The sequence below is a fragment of the Ovis canadensis genome, chromosome 13 (assembly GCF_042477335.2).
Source record: "Ovis canadensis isolate MfBH-ARS-UI-01 breed Bighorn chromosome 13, ARS-UI_OviCan_v2, whole genome shotgun sequence".
Classification (NCBI taxonomy): Eukaryota; Metazoa; Chordata; class Mammalia; order Artiodactyla; family Bovidae; genus Ovis; species Ovis canadensis.
In genome coordinates, this window is record NC_091257.1 from 20,719,108 (window position 1) to 20,741,791 (window position 22,684).

The window sequence follows — 22,684 nt, forward strand, 5'->3', positions numbered from 1 at the left end:
CTTTCCAGTGGACATTCATGACTGGCCTGTGACTAGCGTGCTGTCTCCATTCTAGACTGGAGACAGGTTTGTGCAGTGCCTTTGTAAAGCCCCCAGGGGCCACAGTGGTTGGTTAGTAACATCCATCCGCACCAGGCTGCAGAACAAGGAGCACATGATTGAGTCCCTTTGCAGGGTCAAGTTCAAGTTACCTGGCCACCAGAAGATCCACATCTCAAAGAAGCAGGGGATTACTGAGTTTAACGCGAAAGAATGTGAAAATATGGTGGCATAGTGGCTCATCCCGGATGACCGGGGTCATACACATCCCTGATCATGGCCCCTCTGGACAAATGGCCAGCTCTGCACTTGTGAGAGCCTTGGTGTTGGCCCCTCCCTACTGAGGCCCACCAAACCTGGGCTGTTCCTGCGCCATGCCAGATGTGTTCCGACTCAGTGCTCGGCGTTTGCTTTCTGTTTATTAATACACTGCTCTTCCCCCGGATAAGCACATGCCTCACTTCATCAACAGCTTGGGTGCTTGACCCAAATATTTTCTCCACTGCATGGTCTTCCCTGAGTGTCCGATGCCAATGAAAACCCATGTCCTAATCCATCCCCTGCTTTCTTTTCCTCAATAGAACACAACACCATTTAGGCACTGTATGTTTTACTTATTTATTCAATTTTTGTACTGTTCCTCTCCTCACATTTTAAACTTCCATTAAGGGAGGGGTTTCTGTCTGTTTTGTTCATTGCTCTTTTTCCCCAAACTGGGAGAGTGCCTGGCACATAGTACGGACTCAGTAAATGTTTGTTTGAGTAAATTAGTGAACAACTACCCTCATAAAACATAAGACAAGGCAGGAGTGATTATTTCTTCTCATTTTCTTTGGTCTCAAGTACAGTGCCAGGAATCTCTCCTCATCTACAATAGAACAGTGCCAGGCAATATTGATATTAAATTCTGTACTAACAGTGCTGCTCCTGCCTCCAATTAGAGCCAGGGAGTTATCAGAAGAGAAAGAGGAGACATGGTGGGGGATGCCCAGGAGAATCGACAGGGCTCTGACAGTGAACCTCTGGGCTCCGGCCTGATCTTCCCTCTGTCGTTTGTCATCTGAAGGGATTGACCTATAGGTCGGGTGGAAGGTGGCTTTCCCCCAGCGTGGTTCAGTGTTCACAATTCAGATAATAGATGTCTTAAGAAATGGGAAGAAAGCAGGAAGACACTTCATGTATTATCAGGCAGTCGATTGGGTGCTTTTGCTGTCTTTGAGGAATGACCTCTCTTGTTTCACTGCCTTGTGCTTGTTAGTGCATTCTCTGGAGGTACCTAGAGTAGTAACATTTCAAAATGAATTAGTAAAGGATGCCGGGAGAAATATCAATAACCTCAAATATGCAGATGACACCACCCTATGGCAGAAAGTGAAGAAGAACTAAAGAGCCTCTTGATGAAAGTGGAAGAGGAGAGTGAAAAAGTTGGCTTAAAGCTCAGCTGAGATCATGGCATCCAGTCCCATCACTTCGTGACAAATAGATGGGGAAAGAGTGGGAAAAGTGGCTAACTTTATTTTTCTGGGCTCCAAAATCACTGCAAACGGTGATTGCAGCCATGAAATTAAAAGATGCTTACTTCTTGGAGGAAAGTTATAACCAACCTAGACAGCAGAAACATTAAAAAGCAGACGCATTACTTTGCCAACAAAGGTCCGTCTAGCCAAGGCTATGGTTTTTCCAGTGGTCATGTATGGATGTGAGAGCTGGACTATAAAGAAAGCTGAGCACAAAATAATTGATGCTTTTGAACTGTGGTGTTGGAGAAGACTCTTGAGAGTCCCTTGGACTGCAAGGAGATCCAACCAGTCCATCCTAAAGGAGATCAGTCCTGGGTGTTCATTGGAAGGACTGATGTTGAAGCTGAAACTCCAATACTTTGGCCACCTGATGTGAAGAGCTGACTCATTGGAAAAGACCCTGATGCTGGGAGGGATTGGGGGCAGGAGGAAAAGGGGACGACAGAGGATGAGATGGTTGGATGGCATCACTGACTCAATGGACATGGGTTTGGGTGCACTCCGGGAGTTGGTGATGGACAGGGAGGTCTGGCGTGCTGCAGTTCATGGGGTCACAAAGAGTCAGACACGACAGAGCAACTGAACTGAACTGAACTGAAAAGATGCTCTAAGTTTAGTATATTCTTGAATTTTGCTCAAATAGCGTTCAGTAAAGAATACAAGTTGGTATTAGGCTGGAGTACCCTGGACTCCATCATCTATTATATTATTCCAGGAGTTCAAAAGGAGTCCACTCTGAGATGGGTTGATGATATTTCAATAGATGTTGTGTTTATCAATTTTTCTTCTCTGCCAAGGAAAAGGGAAGCAATAAATATGGCCCCAAACAGCTCTGATTTGGTGGAGAGGATTGTGGTGGTGACATAGATGTGTCCCCTGAGTCACACATTGCTCCCTCTTGAATCGGGATCTTGAATCTGAGAATGTACAGGAAAGAGGCAGAGAGGGCCCTGTTTTCCTTGTTGGGTGTGTGTGAGGCAAAGGGGAGCCCAGGGCCTGCCAGGGTGGCTTTCTCCCCAAGCAAAGGTTATAAGAATGAAAGGGTCAAACATGCCTTGAACTCCTTCTGAGACAAGGTAAGGAGAATACAAACTATTAATGTAATTTATGGTCAGAAGCACTTTGAATATAAATGAAGCAACCAACGGCCTCTTTGATTGGCATTTATATCTCATTTTATAGAGATCACATAGAGTAGTGTTATAAGTCTTGACAGTTTTGATTGTAAAATACATGGGACTTTAAGCTCCCTGTAAGAAAGCAAAGATGATTAATATTAATAATGGATGACTAGATACACAACAGACATGAATAATATGTTTTGTATTTATATAGCTATTGTTTTAACTCATTGGCAAACACTGTATACTTTATTGTCAGGAATGCAGTAGTAATAAGGCACTATATTATCTAGGTCACATAAAAGAAGACATTCAAGCTAATCCCTAAATCCTATTAATTTTTTTTACTCACATTACAGAAAACAACAACAACAACAACAACAATAGCCGTTTGACTCCACTACTCAAATGAATGTATTCAAAGCAATGTGCCTGATTAAAGATACAGATCAAAATTCAAATAACTTCATGCAAGTGCGGTCAGTCCCAGAATCATTTGGAAATGTTGATAGCCACAAGGAAGGCTATGGATCTCGGAAAAATAAATAAATAAGAGACTGGGCAAATCAAAGCATAGTGATGAATGTGGTGTGTGTGTGTGTGTGTGTGTGTGTGTGTGTGTGTGTAGTCTTCTACGTGCAGGATGCTGAGTGAAGCAACTCTGGGCTCTGTCAGCAAAAATACGGTTCTAATAAGAGTGTGCACTGTTATGGGGAAAACTATTTCAATGGAAAATGCACATCTCTTAGATTACATCTAGCACTTGGAAAATTGCAAAATGTTTTACCACCTCTATTTCCCACTTCCTCCTCCCTTCCCATCACTCGTTCCATCACCACGTGGGAAAAAGTAGAAAGAGAAAACAAAGACTGGATGTTGTGGTCACCTCAATTTAAGGTGTGCCTCTGATTCAAAATAGAAATAATTCAATAAGTAAATGTTACATACGTCGTCTTCATTCAAAAGGCATTTGGAATGTTTTAAGGCAAATATATTCTGGAAAAAGGTGAAAATGAGGTGGAATAGAAGTAAAAGTTTGTACAATATGTGGAAAATAAGCTCCACACCCGAATAAGTAAATGACCAGTACATTGAATTCTGGAAAATCCCAATCATTTCTTAGAAGTAGGACTTAAACTTGATTCTGAATTTTTTTTTTTTTTAACCAAAGAAGAGGAAAAAAAAAACAACAACAAAAAAAAACCATGGCCATCCACATCGTTTACATAAGCAGAACTACTCTGCAGAAAAATACACCTGTTTCATTTCTAAGATTTGAGAGGAGCTATTATTTTCTTTTCGCTTTGTATTTTTTGGTTGTTGTTTGTTTTATCTTCCTTTCCCCGTGGGCTTTTAAAATAAGATTCTGATGACAGAGACAGAAAAAAATCCTCCCATCCTATCCCCTTTAGGATTTACTGTGGTTAAGGAATGACGCTAAAGCTGAAACTCCAGTGCTTTGGCCACCTCATGCGAAGAGTTGACTCATTGGAAAAGACTTTGATGCTGGGAGGGATTGGGGGCAGGAGGAGAAGGGGACGACCAAGGACGAAATGGCTAAATGGCATCACTGGCTCAATGGATGTGAGTCTGAGTGAACTCCAACACATGGTGATGCACAGGGAGGCCTGGCATGCTGCGATTGATGGGGTCGCAAAAAGTCGGATACCACTGAGTGACTGAACTGAACTGAACTGAACTGTAGTTTGGGAAGCTCATCTTATACGAGGAGATGTAATGGCTCCCCACTGCACCATTCACCTCTGACATCCGATACCTTAAGGTTTTTAGTGATGTGTCCATTAGCATTTGCTGCATAAATAAGTTTTTCCAAAACTTAGTGGCTTATGCCAAGAGTTATTTATTTGCTCACAATTTTGTGGCTTGGCAATTTGAACTGGGCTAGACTGGGCTGTCCTTCAGCCACTCTTGCTTAAGCTTCACTCACATAGGAACTGACGCTGACAACTGGGTGGGTAAGGATGCCTTCACTCGTGTGTCTGGAGGGTAGTGGACTGAAGGTTGGGTTCTTTGGTTTTCCCCAACATGGCTTCTCTGACAGGCTGGCTTGGGCTCCTTCAACCTGCTATTTCTTTCTTTCTTTTTATTATTATTAATTTTTTTACTTTACAATACTGTATTGGTTTTGCCATACATCAACGTGAGTCCACCACGGGTGTACATAAGTTCCCACTCCTAAACCCCCCTCCCACCTCCCTCCCCATCCTGTTGGCCAAAGCAAGTCACATGACCAAGCCCAGCTTCAAGGAGGGGAGAAATAGACTTCTCTTTTAATGGTAGGATCTGCAATGAATTTGTGTGTGTAAGTATGTGTGTGTGTGTGTGCGTGTGTGCGCGCGCTAGGTCACTTCAGTCATCTCCGGCTCTTTGTGACCTTATGAACTACTGACTTCCAGGCTCCTCTGTCCATGGGATTCTCCAGGCAAAAATAGTGAAGTGGGTTGCCATGCCCTCTTCCAGGGGAGCTTCCTGACCCAAGGATCAAGCCTCAGTCTCTTATGTCTCCTGCATTGGCAGGTGGGTTCTTTACCACTAGCACCACCTGAGAAGTCCAATGAATTTATGGCCATTTTTTCTTTTTGCAACAACAAGTTTAATTTTTGCTGCTGCTAAAGGGAAGGGAACACCATACCCCTGCTTATACTGTAGCTTGAAGCAAAGAACTTTAGTTTATACTCTTTGCATAAAATCCTGTGTCCCAGAGTGAGGGGAACTATGAGGCTTATGAGATGATCTTTCAGGAAGGAATTCACTTCTCCAGTTGCCATGGCAGGGAATGAAAAAGCACGTGATCTAAGAGGTGTGGGAGAGTAAGGGGAGGCAGAGAGGATGCAGGTGGACAGTTTGTGTGTGAGTGCATTGTCTTGTATCCATATGAGGCAAGAGATGAATGAACTTGCCCTTCAGTGTTAACCAGCTGTTTTTTGTTTTGTTTTGTTTTGAGAAAGAGCAAAGGAGAATTATTGGACAATTTCAGACTTTTATAAATCATTATTTTCAAGTCCACACCAGGTGGTGGAGTAAGATAGAGTCAAAAGCATCATCTCAAGGCATTCTTTCTTTGGCAGGACCTTTCAAGGTGCCTGCTTTCATCACTGACAGTCTCCCAGCCTCGTCTGCAATGTTCTCACAGTCGCAGTCCTCTGAGCTACCCCGGGGTGTCTGCAGTTCGCCTGCTTCAGTTCCCTGCAGGGATGTCAGCTGCCAAGGCCTCTGACGCTGCCACATGGCCTTTGAAGATTCTGAGGAAGCTGAGGTGCTGATGCAGGCTTTGTCTCCAACTCGTGATGCACGCGCTAGCACCAGCATCATTGGCTTGGCAGGTGCCCCCTTGTGTTCTTGTAGACTTGTTAATAAAGCTTTTCCTTCAATACCCACCAACAGGTTTGCTGGCTATTATATTTGATTCCTTGATGAAGTTGGATGAGTTCTCTTACTGTAATTTTTTTCTTTTATCACAAAAATAGGGCTGTGATAGACTTACTTCACAGGTCCTTCATATAAATCTTGAATCAATGACCTATGGCCATGAGATGCTGTATAAGAACCATCCACAAAACCTCACCAGTCTTTGGGTCACATGAGTGGCTATGGCTTGTTCTATAACAGGGGTCCCCAACCTCCTGGATTCAATGGCTGGTGATCTAAGGTAAAGCTGATGTAATAAATAGAAATAAAGTGCACAATAAATATAATGTGTTTGAATCATCCTAAAACCATCCCCCTACCCCTGGTCTGTGGAAAACTTTTCTTCCATTAAACCTGGTCCCGGGTCCCAAAATGACTGGGGACTACTGCTATAATGATCTACTTCTGCTCAGCTGTGAGTAGTCAGGTGGCTTAGCTGACTTGGCTGTGCTCTTTGATGTGTCTGGGGTTGCTTAGCTGGAGGATGTGGCTCCATTCCATGTTATTTCCTCCACAGCAGGCTAGCCCAGGTTCATTCCCAGGCCAGTGGCAGAGTTCCCAGGGAGGGCACATGCACAAAACCTCATGAGGTCAAGGTTGAGAATCTCTACCATATCACCTCTCCTGTTCTAGGAAGTCAACCAGGACCCTAAGATTCACAGATGGAGAAACAGACTTTATTTCTTGATGGGAGGAGGTGAAACATCACATCACAAGGGACATGGATTTGGAAAGTGCAGAGAACTGAAGCCATCTTTGTAAACAATCTAACACACCCGAAAACCTGGGAGCCCTGGGTGAACACGGTTGGCAACCCAGACAACTTCAAATGCATGTTAGGAAGATGAATTTGGTAATCTTTCTAAAAGGAAGAAGATAAATTGATTTGGGTAGTGGGAGGAGAAGTTAATGTAACCTGCAAAATGGCTTTTGCTTTAATACAGGTGATAAATCAGGAGGGTCTAGAACAGGGATAGCAAACAAGCTACACACCATGTGACCAATTTACATGTCTGCAGTGGAATGTTGAGGAGAATTATGTGGCCATTTTCCTGGGTGAGCCGAACACCGAGGCTTGATGGACTTGTCCTTTAATGGAGCAGAGACAGCATAGTCCCATGTGTGTGCCGCTTTTGTGCCACCAAGGTGATGAGGTTAAAGGGCCTGATGAAATTGATAAGGAGGTAGAAGGATCACATATTGATAATCAAGTGTAAATGGAGGAAAATATTATTCTAAAATAAGCCTAGCTTTTGGATTCATTCCTTTAATGGTAATGTCATTTCTTAAAGTGGGTCATACTGTATAAGGAGTAGATTTGAGACTATATTATATAGATCAGTCCTGTATCATATCATGGAAGGAGTACCAGCTTTTCTGTCATCTATTGAGGACCAACAAATCACTCAAAGATTAGAACCTGTGATAGTTAATTTTATGTACCAACTTGAGTGAGTCTATTCATTTCCAAGGCAAACCATTCAATATCACAGTAATCCAAGACTATGCCCTGACCACTAATGCTGAAGAAGCTGAAGTTGAATGGTTCTATGAAGACCTACAAGACCTTCTAGAACTAATACCCAAAAAAGATGTCCTTTTCATTATAGGGGACTGGAATGCAAAAGTAGGGAGCCAAGAAATATCTGGAGTAACAGGCAAATCTGGCCTTGGAGTACAGAATGAAGCAGGGCAAAGGCTAATCGAGGTTTGCCAAGAGAACGCACTGCTCATAGCACAAATCCTCTTCCAACAGCACAAGAAAAGACTCTACACATGGGCATCACCAGATGGTCAATACCAAAATCAGATTGATTATATTCTCAGCAGCCAACGATGGAGAAGTTCTATACAGTCAGCAAAAACAAGACTGGGAGCTGACTGTGGCACAGACCATGAACTCCTTATTGCCAAATTCAGACTTAAAATGAAGAAAGTAGGGAAAAACACTAGACCATTCAGGTATGACCTAAATCAAATCCCTTACAATTATACACTGGAAGTGACAAATAGATTCAAGGGATTAGATCTGACAGATAGGGTGCCTGAAGAACTATGAATGGAGGTTTGTGACATTGTACAGAGGCAGGGATCAAGACGATTCCCAAGGAAAAGAAATGCAAAAAGGCAAAATGGTTGTCTGACTAGGCCTTACAAATAGCTGTGAATAGAAGAGAAATGAAAGACAAAGGAGAAAAGGAAAGATAGACCCATGTGAATGCAGAGTTCCAAAGAATAGCAAGGAGAGATAAGAAAGCCTTCCTCAGTGATCAATGCAAAGAAATAGAGGAAGACAATAGAATGGGAAAGTCTAGAGATCTCTTCAAGAAAATTAGAGAAACCAAAGGAACATTTCATGCGAAGATGGGTACAATAAAGGAGAGAAATTGTATGTACCTAACAGAAGCTGAAGGTATTAAGAAGAGGGGGCAAGAATGCACAGAAGGACTATACAAAAAGATCTTCATGACACAGATAATCATGATGATGTGATCACTCATCTAGAGCCAGACACCCTGGAATGCTAAGTCAAGGGGGCCTTAGGAAACATCACTACTAACAAAGCTAGTGGAGGTGATGGAATTCCAGTTGGGCTATTTCAAATCTTAAAAGATGATGCTGTGAAAGTGCTGCACTCAATATGCCAGCAAATTTGGAAAAAAACAGTGGCCACAGGACTGGAAAAGGTCAATTTTCATTCCTATCTCAAAGAAAGGCAATGCAAAATAATGCTCAAACTACTGCACAATTGCACTCATCTCACAAGCTAGGAACCTAATGCTCAAAATTCTCCAAGCCAGGCTTCAACAGTACATGAACCATGAGCTTCCAGATGTTCAAGCTGGATTTAGAAAAGGCAGAGGAACCAGAGATCAAATTGTCAACATCTGTTGGATCATTGAAAAATCAAGACACATCCAGATAAATGTCTATTTCTGCTCTACTGACTATGCCAAAGACTTTGAGTATGTGGACCACAACAAACTGTGAAAAGTTCTTAAAGAGATGGGAATACCAGACCACCTGACCTGCCTCTTGAGAAATACGTAGGTAAGTCAGGAAGCAACAGTTAGAACTGGACATGGAACCACAGACTAATTCCAAATTGGGAAATGAGTACATCAAGTTTGTATATGTCACCCTCCTTATTTAACTTATATTCAAAGTACATCATGAGAAACACTGGGCTGGATGAAACACAAGCTGGTATCAAGATTACTGGGAAAAACATCAATAACCTCAGATATGCAGATGACAGCACTCTTATGGCAGAAAGTGAAGAGGAACTAAAAAACCTCTTGATGAAACTAAAAGAGGAGAGTGAAAAATTTGGCTTAAAACTCAACATTCCAAAAACTGAGACCATGGCATCTGGTCATATCACTTCTGGGCAAATAGATGGGGAAACAGTGAAAACAGTGACAGACTTTATTTTGGGGGGCTCCAAAATCACTGCAGCCATGAAATTAAAAGACTCTTGCTCCTTGGAAGAAAAGTTATGACTAACCTAGACAGCATATTAAAAAGCAGAGACATTACTTTGCCAACAAGGCTGCGTCTGTCTAGTCAAAGCTATTGTTTTTCCAGCAGTCATGTATGGATGTGAGAGTTGGACTATAAGGAAAGCTGAGTGCCGAAGAACGGATGGTTTTGAACTGTGGTGCTGGAGAAGACTCTTGACAGTCCCTTGGACTGCAAGGAGATCCAACCAGTCCATTCTAAAGGAAATCAGTCCTGAATATTTATTAGAATGACCGATGTTTAAGCTGAAACTCCAATCCTTTGGCCACCTGATATGTAGAGCTGACTCACTGGAAAAGACCCAGATACTAGGAAAGATTGAGGGCAGGAGAAGGGGACAACAGAGGATGAGATGGTTGGATGGCATCACCGACTCAATGGACATGAGTTTGAGTAAACTCAGAGTGGCGATGGACAGGGAGGCCTGGCGTGCTGCAGTTCATGGGTTTGCAACGAGCTGAACATGACTCAGTAACTGAACTGAACTGAACTGAGTCAGGGGGTGTCTAGATATTCAGTCAAATGCTTTTCTGAGTGTTCCTGTGAGGGTGTTTTTGGATAAACTAACATTTTATTGGTAGTCTGAGTAAAGTAAACTGCCTCCCTCATGTGTGTGGGCTTCATCCAATCAGTTGAAAGCCTGGGTAGAACAAAAAGTCTGACTTTCCCTGAGTTAGAGGGAATTTCTAGTGTCTAACCACCTTGAAACTGACACTTGGGCATCTTCTTACCTTCAGACTGACATGGAAACATCGATCTTTCTGAGTCTTGAGTTTTCTGTCCTTTGGATTAGAACTACACTGTCAGAACTCCTGGTTTTCTGGCCATTGGACTCAGACCAGAACTACCCATCACCTTTCCTGGGTCTGCGGCTGGCTGACTCACCTTGTAAATCTTGGGACTTTTCAGTTTCTATAATTGTATGAGCTAACTTTTTACAGTAAACTAATAGATAAGTAAGGAAAAAAAATTACTTTATACATACACATACATCCTGTTGTTGGTTCTGTTTGTCTGGAGAGCCTTGTCTAAGAATGCAGAAGCTTAAAACAGCAGCCATCTTACATCTCAGGATTCTGTAGGTGACACATTTGGACAGGATGCAGTAGGAATTCTCAGTAACACCAGGGCCTCAGTGTCCCTATGGCCTCTCCTGCTACCTGACCTCATTGCAGAGAAGTCTAGTCTGAGCTTCTTTAGAGCTTGGCAGGTGCCCCCTGCAGTGTTCTAAGAGGACAAGCACTTCTTAAGCCTCTGCTTCTGCCATGTTTGATAGCATCCCACTGACCAACGCAGGTCCATGGCCAAACCCAGGGTCAGTGTGAGAGGGGTCTACACTAGGGCATGGGTGCCTGGAGATTTAATTTATTAGGGTCACCAAAGGTAAAGTCTGTCTAGAAGGGGAGGTTTGATATTCCATTGTGAACGTGTTGGCTCTGATGTCTCCATTTGATGTTACAGTTGGGAGAGTCTGGTGGCAATATGGGTCCAAGGCTAAGACCAGATAATTTCTTATCAATGGATGGATGCATTCAGAAATCATGAATACACAGGGGTACATGAAAATATTCCACAATTATTATAACATGGATGCCATCCTATCAGGACAGATTGTTGCCATGGACTTGAAGCAGAATCTCAGGGTCCCCTGATAGGTCAAGCATTTTAGTTATTGGATCATTGGGAGGTATCAGGAGTCCCAGGAAAGGAGGCAGGGTAGTCAGGGTAGTGGGGGGCCCGTGTGGGGGGAGGGCAGTGGGCAATGAACCAATTGGCAGGAAATATTGCAATATTTTGGCAACTGGTCTGAGAAGCAACCATATACACAGGAAAGAGCTAAAGCCAGAGGTGGTATGGTTAGCATGTCAATGGCATAGGGCATTAGCTTAAACTGTAGGATTGGCCTATATTTATCCACCTGTGGTTGTGAAGAGCATCATTTTGTGTACTTCAACCTAACCCAAAGTGAGACAAAACTAGGTCTAAAATGGACACGAAAATTTAATTAACTGGCAGGTGAACAGGAGCCCTCATAGGGAATTGGAAAGCATGACTCCATGGAAGGCAGAGGAGCACAGGAGAGGGAGGGAAGGGGTCAAGATCTCGAAGATTATATAGTGAAGTTCAGGTGAGATGAGTGTGCAAGACTTTAGCTGAGATGTATATCAAAGGAATGATTTCCATGAGCCCAGACTCTTGCATCTTCCCATATATAAAAAAGCGCTAAATACCTCAGTTTGACATATCTGATTTTCCTTTAATCTTTCGAGATTTGGACTACCTGCCATTTGCTGTAAACTTCTGTATAATCTGTCCCTGCCCCCCTGTCTCCTTGGAGCCGTTTTCTCAGGATTTTGTGAGATGCTACCTCCCAGGCTTGAAGTTCTAAAAATTCCCGCGAAATAAAGCATAACTCTCAAATTTCAGGTTGTGAATATTTTTGAAGTCGACAGTGAGAAAGACTTGCTTGCATTTATATGAGTAATGGAAAGATCCCTCAGCTTGATGTTGCAAAATAATCTGTTTTAAAAGGTAAGAAGTTTCAGTTGAACAGTGAAGGGACTCACAACATTGTTAATTGGCTATACCTCCATACAAAATGTTTTGTGTTAAAAGAAATAAAATTAAAAAAATACAAATAAAATTACCTCTAGTCTCAAAATAAGCAAATAAATAAAAGATAAGAAGGTGAGAGGAAATAGCAAAGTGTGTGATCAGGAGCCTGGGGTCCTTGTCCCAGTACTTCCAGCCTGGAGGACCAGCTTGGCCACTTCATAACAGATCTTTCTTTGTAGACAGTGATCTTCATCTTGATTGCACAGTAGGATAATGACCTGTGGGAGCTTTTAAAATCCTCTATGCCCAGGTCTCATTCAGAGAGTTTACATCAGAAACTGAAACTCCTGAAAGTATCCAGGAGTCAGTGGTTAAAGCTCCTAGGTTATATCATGAATGTTCAAGATTGAGAACCACCACAGCTTTATCTCGTATCCCTTCAGCTTTGGTGCTTTAGGCAACAAACAAAGTCTCCCTGAATATTCATCACCATCAGTATTAGCAGGTCCCATGACAATGGAGACCCTTGCAAACCTTCCCTTAAGAGCAGTCATTCCCAATCCCAGCTGTAGACTCATCTGGGGGCACTTACAACACACTGGTGCTGAGCCTCACTCCAGAGACTTGATGTAATTGGCCTGGGATGGCTCAGGGCTTCAGCTGTGTCTCCCCAAAAAGGTATGTTGAAGTGCTAATCCTCAGGACCTCTTAATGTGACCTAATTTGGAAATGGCATCCTTAAAGAGGTTATCAAAGATCTGCAGGGTGGACCCTAATCTAAAATGACTGCTGCTGCTGCGTCACTTCAGTCACTAGTGTCTTTATAAAAAGGGGAAATTTGAATACAAGGAAGACATGCAGGAGGGATTATGTGAAGAGATGTAAAGAGATCACTAGGTAAGATTTGTTGTTGTTGAGTTGCTAAATCGTATCTGACTCCATTAGATTGGAGTTATGTGGCCACAGGGAACATCTGGGACTGCCAGAAGCAGCAAGAGGCAGGAAGGGATCCTTCTTCTATAGGTTTCAAAGGGAGCACCTAACTTTCAGACTTCTAGTCTTTGGGGCCATAAGACAATAAGTTTCTGTTATTCTCAGCCAACCAGTTTCTGGTGCTTTGAAACAGCAGCCTGAGCAAATTAATACAAATCATCTTTGATATCAATAGTTTTAAATATGACCTTGGTTCTAATGTGCCAGGACTGATTTATTGATTTTCATAACTATTGAAGGAATTAAGTATACAGTAGGTATAACCAGGATAGAAAACAATGTCAAAATCAGTTTAGGAGCCATGCCAACATAATTATCACAAGTCTAATATTTAAAACTTAGTCACATGCTGAGTAATTTTAAAGCCTAGTAATATATTTCTTCTTCACTCAGGGCTCTGTATTTTAAGAGAGGTATTTGCAGTCTTGCTCCTCTGCAGTTCCTTGCCTGGATGCTTATCTTTAGTGTAATTTTTCACTTTGAATGATGAGATTCTGGATTTCCACTTCACATGTACCTTACAGATCTCCTCATGGTGTATCCTTTATTTTTCATGCCTAAGGGCACTGTCTAACACCTCTCCCTGTTGGACTTTATCCTGTTCATTTATAATGTAACATTTCTCCAATTTGTCAAACTTACTTAGAATTCTTATCCTGCAACCCAACATTCTAATTCCTATTACTCAAGGAGAGTCCTCAGGACAATTGAATTAAGAATTATATGAACTCCAGGAGGAATCAATTTGGAGAAGATCAGATAATGGAAGGTTTATTGTATTATGTGCTGCATTAAGGTGCGAAGATGTATGAAAGATAAATGATCAGTGCCTGAATTATACAGAGTTCCCTTAGAGAGACAGGGGGATCAGTCCTTGGCCCAAACACCATGTGAGATGGGGAACCTTGTCACTGTCACTCAAAGTGTGCTTCACAGACTAGCAGCATTGGCATTACCTGGGAGCTGGTCAGAAACACAGCGTCTCTGAGTCCATCCAAGACCTACAGAATCTAAATTTACTTTTTTGTAGGTTCTCTAGGTGAAGCACATGCATGTTAAATTTTGAGACATGATGTAGACACAGCCCCCAGCTTGAAGAACTCACCAAGTAAGCTGGTTGAATTTGGCAGAGAAGTTCAGTTCACTCACTCAGTCATGTCCGACTCTTTGTGACCCCATGGACTGCAGCATGCTAGGCCTCCCTGTCCATCACCAACTCCCGGAGTTCACTCAGACTCATGTCCATTGAGTCGGTGATGCCATCCAGCCATCTCATCCTCTGTCATCCCCTTCTCCTCCCGCCTTCAATCTTTCCCAGCATCAGGGTCTTTTCCAATGAGTCAGCTCTTCACATAAGGACGCCAAATTATTGGAGTTTAGGCTTCAACATCAGTCATTCCAATGAATATTCAGGACAGAGTTCCTTTAGGATGCACTGGTTGAATCTCCTTGCAGTCCAAGGGACTCTCAAGAGTTTTCTCCAACACCACAGTTCAAAAGCATCAATTCTTTGGCACTCAACTTTCCTTATAGTCCAACTCTCACATCCATGCATGACTACTGGAAAAATCATAGACTTAACTAAATGGACATTCGTTGGTAAACTAATGTCTCTGCTTTTTAATAGGCTTTCTAGGTTGGTCATAACTTTTCTTCCAAGGAGCAAGCATCTTTTAATTTCATGGCTATAGTCGTCGCTTTGAACAAAGCTAGTGGTGGTGTTGGAATTCCAGTTGAGCTATTTCAAATCCTAAAAGATGATGCTGTGAAAGTGCTGCACTCAATAAGCCAGCAAACTTGAAAAACTCAACAGTGGCCACAGGACTGGAAAAGGTCAGTTTTCATTCCAATCCCAAAGAAAGGCAATGCCAAAGAATGCTCAAACTATTGCATAACTGAAGTCATCTCACACACTACTAAAGTAATGCTCAAAATTCTCCAAGCCAGGCTTCAGCAATACGTGAACTTCCAGATGATCAAGCTGGTTTTAGAAAAGGCAGAGGAACCAGAGACCAAATTGCCAACATCCGCTGGATCATGGAAAAAGCAAGAGAGTTCCAGAAAAATATCTATTTGTGCTTTATTGACTATGCCAAAGCCTTTGACTGTGTGGATCACAATAAACTCTGGAAAATTCTGAAGGAGATGGGAATACCAGACCACCTGACCTGCCTCTTGAGAAACCTGTTTGCAGGTCAGGAAGCAACAGTTAGAACTGGACATGGAACAACAGACTGGTTCCAAATAGGAAAAGGAGTACGTCAAGGCTGTATATTGTCACCCTGCTTAGTTAACTTCTATGTAGAGTACATCATGAGAAACGCTGGGCTGGAGGAAGAACAAGCTGGAATCAAGATTGCCAGGAGAAATATCAATAACCTCAGATATGCAGATGACACCACGCTTATGGCAGAAAGTGAAGAGGAACTAAAAAGCCTTTTGATGAAAGTGAAAGAGGAGAGTGAGAAAGTTGGCTTAAAGCTCAACATTCAGAAAACTAAGATCATGGCATCCAGTCCCATCACTTCATGCCAAATATATGGGGAAACAGTGGAAACAGTGTCAGACTTTATTTTTGGGGGCTCCAAAATCACTGCAGATGGTGATTGCAGCCATGAAATTTAAACATGTTTACTCCTTGGAAGGAAGTTATGACCAACCTAGACAGCATATTAAAAAGCAGAGACATTTCTTTATCCACAAAGGTCTGTCTAGTCAAGACTATGTTTTTTCCAGTAGTCATGTATGGATGTGAGAGTTGGACTATAAAGAAAGCTAAGCACTCAGAATTGATACTTTTGAACTGTGGTGTTGGAGAAGACTCTTGAGAGTCCCTTGGACTGCAAGGAGATCCAACCAGTCCATTCTAAAGCAGATCAGCCCTGGGTGTTCATTGAAAGGACTGATTTGAAGCTGAAACTCCAATACTTTGGCCTCCTGATGCTAAGAGCTGACTCATTGGAAAAGACCCTGATGCTGGGGAAGATTGAGCGCAGGAGGAGAAGGGGACGACAGAGGATGAGATGGTTGGATGGCATCACTGACTCAATGGACATTGGTTTGGGTAGATTCCAGCAGTTGGTGATGGACAGGGAAGCCTGGCATGCTGCAATTCATGGGATCGCAAAGGTTCCGACACGACTGAGCGACTGAACTGGACCGAACAGTCACCATCTGCAGTGATTTTGGAGCCTGCAAAAATAAAGTCTGCCACTATTTCCACTGTTTCTCCATCTATATGCCATGAAGTGATGGGACCAGATGCCATGACCTTTGTTTTCTGAATGCTGAGACTTAAGCCAACTTTTTCACTCTCCTCTTTGAATTTCTTTAAGAGACTCTTTAGTTCTTCTTTATTTTCTGCCATAAGGGTGGTGTCATCTGCATATCTGAAGTTATTGATATTTCTCTGGGAAATCTTGATTCTAGCTTGTGCTTCTTCCAGCCCAGTTTTTCTCATGATGTACTCTGCATAGAAGTTACATAAGCAGGGTGACAATATACAGCCTTGACGTACTCCTTTTTCCTTTTTGGAACCAGTCTGTTATTCTGTGTCCAGTTCTAACTGTTGCCTCCTGACCTGCATACTGATTTCTCAAGAGGCAAGTCAGGTGGTCTGGTATTCCCAGCTCTTTCAGAATTTTCCAGAGTTTATTGTGTTCCACACAGTCAAAGGCTTTGGCATAGTCAATAAAGCAGATATAGATATTTTCCTGAAACTCTCTTGCTTTTTCGATCATCCAACGGATATTGGCAATTTGATCTCTTGTTCCTCTGCCTTTTCTAAAACGAGCTGGAACATCTGGAAGTTCAAGGCTCACGTGTTACTAAAGCCTCCCTTGGAGAATTTTGACCATTCCTTTACTAGCGTGTGAGATGAGAACAATTGTGCACTAGTTTGAACATTCTTTGACATTGCCTTTTTTAGGGATTGGAATGAAAACTGACCTTTTCCAATCTTGTCACCACTGCTGAGTTTTCCAAATTTGCGGGCATATTGAGTGCAGCACTTTCACAGCATCATCTTTCAGGATTCGAAATAGCTCAACTGGAATTTTGTCAACTCCACTAGCTTTGTTTGAAGTGATGCTTCCTATGGTCCCCTTGACTTCACATTCCAGGCTGTCTGGCTCTAGGTGAGTGATCACACCATTGTGATTATTTGGGTCGTGAAGATCTTTTTGGTACAGTTCTTCTATGTATTCTTGCCACCTCTTCTTAGTACCTTCTGCTTCTGTTAGGTCCATACCATTTCTGTCCTTTATTGAACCCATCTTTCCATGAAATGTTCCCATAGATTCTAATTTTCTTGAAGAGGTCTCTAGTCTTTCCCATTCTGTTGTTTTACTCTATTTCTTTGCACTGATCACTGAGGAATGCTTTCTTGTCTCTCCTTGCTATTCTTTGGACTTTGCATTCAAATGGGTATGTCTTTCCTTTTCTCCTTGGCTTTTTGCTTCTCTTCTTTTCACAGCTATTTGTAAGGCCTCCTCAGACAGCCATTTTGCTTTTTTGCATTTCTTTTTCTTGGGGATGGTCTTGATCCCTGTCTCCTGATGAATGTCATGAACCTCCGTCCATAGTTCATCAGGCACTCTGTCTATCAGATCTAGTCCCTTAAATCTATTTCTTCCATTGTATAATCATTAGGGATTTGATTTAGGTCATACCTGAATGGTCTAGTGGTTTTCCCTACTTTCTTCAATTTAAGATTTAAGTCTGAATTTGGCAATAAAGAGTTCATGATCTGAGCCACAGTCAGATCCTGGTCTTGTTTTTGCTGATTGTATCTTCATCTTTGGCTGCAGAGAATATAATCAATCTGTTTTCAGTGTTGACCATCTGGTGATGTCCATGTGTAGAGTCTTCTCTTGTGTTGTTGGAACAGGGTGTTTGCTAAGACCAGTGTGTCTCTTGGCAAACCTCTATTAGCCTTTGCCCTGATTCATTCTGTACTCCAAGGCCAAATTTGCCTGTTACTCCAGGTTTTTCCTGACTTCCTACTTTTGCATTTCCTTCCCCTATAATGGAAAGGACTCTTTTTGGGGTGTTAATTCTAGAAGGTCTTGTAGGTCTTCACAGAACCGTTTAACTTCAGCTCCTTCAGCATTACCTGTTGGGGCATAGACTTGGATTACCATGATATCAAACGATTTGCCTTGGTAATGAACAGAGATCATTCTGCTGTTTTTGAGGTTGCATCAAAGTACTGCACTTGGGACTGTTTTGTTGACTATAATGGCTACTCCATTTCTTCTAAGGGATTCTTGCCCACAGTAGTAGAGTATCTGAGTTAAATTCACCCATTCCAGTCCATTTTAGTTTGCTGATTCCTAAAATGTTGACGTTCCAATGCTTTTCAAAGTGTGGTCTGGAGGACAATATGTATTTGAATGACCTTCAACACTTGATAAAATACAGACTTACTTTTAAAACATGGATTAGTTAATTTTTTTGCCTGTGCTGGGTCTTTGTTGCTTTGCTCGAGCTTTCTCTGGTTCCAGAGAGAAGTGTCTTCTCTTGTTGAGGAACACAGGCTCTAGGCTCATGGGCTTCAGTAGTTGCAGCATGCAGGCTCGGTAGTTGTGGCTCATCAGCTATAAAGCATGTGTTCAGTAGCTGTGGCACATGGGCTTAGTTGCTTCACAGTATGTGAAATCTTCGTGGCCCAGAGATTGAACCTGTGTCCCCTGTATTGGCAGGCAGATTCTTATCCCCTGCACCTCCAGGAAAGTCCAAGACAGACTTACTTAATTGGAATCTTTGGTGGTGGTTTTAGAAACTTATAAATTTTGATAAACAGCCCAGGTGACTCTGATGCACTTAAAGTTGGAAAATATCTTCTCTAGAACAGTAGAAATGTATTCTGCTTCAACACACCTGAGGAATAAACCCTCTTCCCTTAGTTACAACGATTTGGAAAAGCAGTTACAGGGGTGGCAGCTGCAGTCTCCTAGACCAGGATCATCCGAAGGATGGCCTGTGGATCAATACTGTGGCCATCCCTGGGAGCTTGTTAGAAATGCAGAACTCCAGACTTGACCCCATATCTATGTTATGGGATAAATTGACTTTGATAATTCATATGCTGAAGTTCTAATCTCAGAACCTCAACATATAATTATGTTTGAAAATAAGGAACTTAAAGAAGTAATTAAGTCTAGTTCTCTGGGTCTGCAGACATCTTTGGACCAACATTTAGCAGCTGTTAGTAGAGACGTGACAGGACACTATCCCCTTCATAAGTTATAGATCAAGGAAAAAAGATTTTTATTGAATAGTCTCTGTTTGGCTTATATCAGTAATCATTAATAAGTGAGGGTCATTTAGTACTTCATAAGTGTGTTTGAACTTGACTCGATCTTTCTGGCTCACAGCAGTCCTCCAAGTTTAGTTAACACTTTGCTGTACACATTCCTTTGAACAGTCCATAAGCTGCTCCTGCCTGCTGGGTTGACATACATTTCCCTACAAGCACACTTATGAACATTTATCCATCAGTGGGGAAAAAATTAAATCAAAGTAATGGAAAGACTGCCAGATTGGTATGTGTATCTTAAAATACCTTTACAAATGTGTTCATTGCTGAAAAACAGCTTTGTTCAAACCTAAATCCAGCCTGATTTTTTTTTTTTTTTTTGGTTACTATACAATTAGGCTCTAAGTCAGCTTTGAATCTTATGTTAATGAGACCCCCTACAGTCTTGGCTCATACCTTCAAATTAGAGATTGATCTATAATTAATAAGGCTTATAATGCCAGTACCTGAGACAAAAGAGATGGTCAGGCAGCTGGGAAAGGAGAGAAGAGAGGTGTACTAAATATCAAGCTGGCTCCTGGTGGCAGAAGCAGGTGTCTGTCGGTAGTCCATCTACTGGTTTGAGCTCTTCTGATGGGGAGAGCAGCTCACTGCCCTCCAAGGTCTTAGGAGAGGACATGGGTGCTGCAGCTAGCTTCCATCCACAGCAAAACATTCCTGCTCAAAGAAACCCTGGCTGGCCCTTGCATGAGTTTTCCAATGTTACATTAAACTGCCTTTGAATTCTTGGGGAAAAAAAAAAAAAACCTCACCAGGCCAAGGAGTCATATGTTTTTTTTCCAGCTATTTTTGGAGCCTTGTAACCTCCCTACGCTGTAGTTTCTACTGCCTCAAAATTCCTAGTGATTGGAAGAGAGGAGTGCTTGCTGATTAATTAAAATCCAATTTTCTTTTCTCTCCTAATTGCAGCAGTAGAGGGGGAAAAAAGGAAGACTTATTATTCCAAAAATGAAAATGATCCCTCAACTGTTTGGGCTTATTATGAGCTCCATGTTGCAGTTTGTTTTAAATTGAATCAATAGAGTAAACATGGAAATGAGCTCTTTGAAATCACATCTTTTGAAACTATTTAAATGAGAGCCTGCATCATTTTGTTTAAAATGCTTTAGACTCTGCCTGGATAGACTTCTTGATAAAGATAAAGGGTAAGGGAGGGCTTAGGTTTTGCAGGTAGTCTGACCATCCTGTGGGTCTGCCCATATGTGGCTTTATGACATGATTTGGGGCACTGTTTAGGACTCTGCAGTGGATCAACCCTCATTAGCACAAAGATGATTTGAACTCCCACCTGCTAACACACAGAACTCAAAACATAATTTCCATTCCCTTTGAATTTGTAGGCGCTCTGTGGTCCTGCAGAGTTGGGGCAGCTGAACTTACAGGGGAGCATCCGCAGGTCTGGGACGGTTGTGTCCCTTGATTCAGTGCTCAGTGTGTGTGTGGGGTGGGGCGGGCATCCACATGGAGGGTGTTGGCCCAGCACCTTGAGAAGGGGGCTGGTTCCCCCAGTAATTGATTGATTCACTGGTTCCCATGGGAAGGGAGAGGTGATGTTAACCTCCTCACTTGCCACATAGTCTTCATGTAATCTGCACAGTTTTAGAGCCTCTAGTTGGATGGTGGCTACTGGCAGGCGGGGGAAAAGGGAGGCAAAGTCAGTGAGGGACACCTGGGGAATTTAAAATTTGCACTGTGTAACTGTCCTATATAAATGAGCAAAATGCAGTACAACGCTAAGTATAAAAATGTAGGGTACAAAATTATGTGTGTATATTTTTATTTAGAAAAACTTTATAGTATCTATTTATATTATATACTTATGGAGAAGGCGATGGCACCCCACTCCAGTACTCTTGGTCGTGAAGAGTTGGATACGACTCAGCGACTTCCCTTTCACTTTTCACTTTCATGCATTGGAGAAGGAAACGGCAACCCACTCCAGTGTTCTAGCCTGGAGAATCCCAGGGACAGGGGAGCCTGATGGGCTGCCGTCTATGGGGTCACACAGAGTCGGACACAACTGAAGTGACTTAGCAGTAGCAGCATTATATTATATATTTTATATATTTATATATGTATTTATACACATGCCAATTACATATATAAATATATACATAATTATATATTCCTATTTTAAAAGTTTTAAAATATTTTTGCTATTGTTCAGTCACTAAGTCATGTCCAACTCTTTGCGACCCCATGGACTACAGCATGTCAGGCTTCCCTATCCTTCTCTATCTCATGGAGGTTGCACAAATTCATGTTCTTTGAGTTGGTGATGCCATCCAACCATCTCATTCTCTGGCATCCTCTTCTCCTTTTGCCTTCAATCTTCCCCATCATCAGGGTCTTTTCCAATGAGTTGACTTTTGTATCACATGGCCAAAGTATTGGAGCTTCAGCTTCAGCATCAGTGTTTGCAATGAATATTCAAGGTTGAGTTCCTTTAGGACTGACTGTTTTGATCTCCTTGCAGAGTGTTCTGTAGCACCACGATTCAAAAGTGTCAGTTCTTCGGCGCTCAGCTTTCTTTATAGTCCAACTCTCACATCCATACATGACTAGTGGAAAAACCATAGCTTTGAAAATAAAAACCTTTGTTGGCAAAGTGATATCTCTGCTTTTTAATATGCTATCTAGGTTTGACATAGCATTTCTTCCACAGAGCAAGTGTCTTTTATTTTGGCTGTAGTCACCGTCTGCAGTGATGTTGGAGTTCAAGAAAAGAAAATTTGTCACTGCTTCCACTTTTTCCTCTTTGATTTGCAGTGGAGTGATGGGACCAGACCATGATCTTAGTTTTCTGAATGTTGAGTTTTTCACTCTCCTCTTTCATCCCCATCAAAAGGCTCCTTAGTTCCTCTTTACTTTTGACCATTAGAGTATTATTATCTGCATATCTGAGGTTATTGATATTTCTCATGGCAATCTTGATTTCAGCTTGGGATTCACCCAGCCTGGCATTTTGCATGATGTACTCTGCATGTAAGTTAAATATGCAAGGTGACAATATACAGCCTTGATGTACTCCTTTCCCAGTTTGGAACCAGTCCATTGTTCTTTGTCTGGTTCTAACTGTTGCTTCTTGACTCACATACAAGTTTCTTATGAAACAGGTAAGGTGGTCTGGTATTCCCATCTCTTTAAGAATTTTCCACAGTTTGTTGTGATCTGCACAGTCAAAG

At 42.1% G+C, this 22,684-nt stretch overlaps 1 long non-coding RNA gene across 1 annotated transcript; it reads left to right on the forward strand.

Moving 5' to 3' along the window:
* Positions 1–4,286: 4,286 nt before the first annotated feature.
* On the forward strand, positions 4,287–6,079 carry LOC138417286 (uncharacterized). The gene is made up of 2 exons (XR_011248055.1): positions 4,287–5,218; positions 5,770–6,079. It is a non-coding gene; the product is annotated as an uncharacterized lncRNA (long non-coding RNA).
* The last annotated feature ends 16,605 nt before the right edge of the window (positions 6,080–22,684 follow it).